The following is a 2,853-nucleotide window of genomic DNA, read 5'->3' on the forward strand; positions in this document are numbered from 1 at the left end:
CTGTTGGGGAGTACATGTCCTGACCAGCGAGCCAGTGGGGCTCCACAGGGTCCGACCGGTCCAGGAGCAGGAGCTGCACACGGGACAGGGAGCCCAGGTCCCCTGAGTCACAGCCCACTGTCAGAGCAGCCAAGCCTGTGGACATCTCTGCAGAGGTGGCATACAGTATACAGGACAACTGAAGCATTATGTGAAACAGCATATCCAACACATCAGAACTAAAGCATTAAAAAGGGACTATGGGAGTCCATTGGATCAGTCCATCTACTAACTCCTTTTTAATTGAATTATTTTGTATTTTCTTTGTCATTTAGCAGACACTCTTATCCAGAGCAACTTAGAGTAGTGAGTGCATAGATTTGTCATACTGGTCCCATGTGGGAATCAAACCCACAGCCCTGGTATTGCAAGTGCCATGCTCTACCAACTGAGCCACACAGGACTCAACAAACAATACATTAGTCAGGACCAGAGTGACCACCTTCTCTGATTTCCTACATTCAGGGGGTTATCACAGGGATTCCATTAGACATGGATAACCAGAGATAGTGTAGGCCAAGGCCAGGGATAGCCTCTCTGAAGCAGATTAGAGGTAGAGGAAATAGTCCTGTATGGATCAGTGAGGTGTGTGTGCAAATATGACTGACAACCCTCAAGCCCCCCCCAGTCCTAGGCTCCAGAGTTCTCTGTCACCGCCAATTAAAAGGGGATCAGTAACAGTGTGGGCTCCCTGCCCATGCAAATCCTCGTCCCACGCCGTCCAGGCAGAGAGCAGGGTGTGGAGCTGCTGTTCCCTGGGAGGGGATTTCACACAGCCGCTGGGCTGGAGCTGCCTCATAACACGCTCTGCTGCAGTTCTACCCTGCTTCTCCTCTCAATGCACTCTCAGTCCCACCATCTCAGCCAACCACACAGCAGCCATAGAGGAATGCATTGTGTTTTATAGCACATAAAAAGTATCACATCTGGATAGTTTTCTAGTTAAGTACAGTACTGCGTTTTTACAGTATGCCCTTAGAAATGAACTTTTAGAGACTTTGAGCGACTTGAAATGAATTCCACCTAGATCAGGGGAAGACAACCCTGTTCCTGGAGTGATGCAGGTACTGCAGGATGACGTTCCAACTAGGCACCACACCTGACCAACAGAGCTAATTACGCAGTTCAATGATTGCCTACATTCAACACACCTGGTCTTCCAGGTCAGTTAAATCAAAAACCTGACGTGCCTGTGGACCTCTAGGACCAGGGTTGCCTACCCCTATCATAGGGAATGCTCCTGCCTCTACAATGTGTTGCGTGTGTCTCTGGGTGTGTTTCTGTTTGTCAGGTAAACCCCTTCAGGTGAGAAAAAAAAGGGAACTGGCTGTCTGATTGATTAAGGAGTTGTGGTGAAGGAAGTCCCGTGGTGAAACACATTGTGATGACACACTTTCAGTTAGGCTGGGAGTTAACCCCCTCATTAGCCATGAGAATGCAACCCATTGTAAAGACACACTGTTACAGATAACAAGGGTCTAACCCAGTGATTAAAGTGTTAACTAGCTATACTGCCACCCAGACGGGGTCACTGGAGTTTTGACAGACACACATGGATGCCTGCGAGTCAGTAGCAAAGTTTAAGCAGTCAGTCAGTTTAAGACAGTTTTACATTTCTTTGCTTTCCAGGCTCTATACGGATGGTAGATGTCTATATTTGTCAATTGAGGAAGATGTTACACCACAGAACAGAAGAGTGGAATTAAGCTGCTGCAGCAGTGGTGGTAGCTGACATGATCCCATCACATCCTCAGGGCAAAGGTCATAGAGGTCAGACGGAGGTTCAGGTCAAGCGAGCAGGTTAAACATCCTAAACACCTTGTCAGGGATTAGAGGGGATGAGAGAAGCTTGAGGAAGTCCTCAGTGAGTTGAGAAAATCACTGTCTGCGTTGGGTAATGTTTCCTTTCACAGCTCACTGAACTGACTAACTTCAGTAGACACACACACACACACATTTACTGTACACACACAAAGACGTGACAGACTGTTCCACAACAGAGCGCCGAGATCCACACATCACCGTCACACCCCAGTCCATTACACGAGAGAGGCTGAGGAAGGAGTGCATGTCCAACTGAGGCATTAACGGTGGTCAGACAAACATGTCCACAACAACCACAAACAGGAAAAAGAAATCAGGTGCCGTGACCTTTTCATTGACATAACTGTCTAAATAACGCTAATTAATTCTAACACCATGGACTGCCCAGGTAGAAACAACTCTAAACATAGAGTAGTTAAGCATTCACCTGCTATAAAAAAAAAAAACGGTTAATTCACCAACTTTGATGCAAAGTAAAAATCCTTCTTCTTTTTCAAGTGTCTACAGTTTGAGGAGCACATGTATGCATGCATGACATAAATATAGAGAACATTTCTGATGTAATCGTTGTGTAGACCCTTGACAGGTATGACATCAGTGGTGTTTTATACGATCTACTGGACATAATCTGGGTGTACAGGACCTGTACCAGGTGGGCTGCAGTCTGCTGGGCTGAGTGGGTGGTCTAGGGACAGACAAGAGCCGGTCCGCGGGGCGATGGCCTCCAGTTCATCAAACACATGGGACTGGCTAGAGCTGACCTGAGAACAGCGGGACGAGGAGGACACTGTCACCGCCATCTGAAATAGCACAAGCAGGATTGGCATATCATGTAGAGAATATACTACTGTACTGTGTTACGTGATGCAATAGAAAGAGAGGATCCGTTCCGAGCAGAACCCCTATTTATTTATTTACAGTGTTCCGACCAGCATAATAAAGTTCTGAATCGGTTCGATCCTCCTAAAAAAGTAATGGTTTGTTCATTTT

At 46.7% G+C, this 2,853-nt stretch overlaps 1 non-coding gene across 1 annotated transcript; it reads right to left on the reverse strand.

The window, feature by feature from the left end:
- Positions 1-369: 369 nt before the first annotated feature.
- trnaa-ugc (transfer RNA alanine (anticodon UGC)) lies at positions 370-443 on the reverse strand. Its single transcript has one exon. It is a non-coding gene; the product is annotated as a tRNA-Ala (tRNA).
- Between the last annotated feature and the right edge of the window lie 2,410 nt (positions 444-2,853).

Source organism: Oncorhynchus nerka, linkage group LG8 (assembly GCF_034236695.1).
Source record: "Oncorhynchus nerka isolate Pitt River linkage group LG8, Oner_Uvic_2.0, whole genome shotgun sequence".
Taxonomy (NCBI): domain Eukaryota; kingdom Metazoa; phylum Chordata; class Actinopteri; order Salmoniformes; family Salmonidae; genus Oncorhynchus; species Oncorhynchus nerka.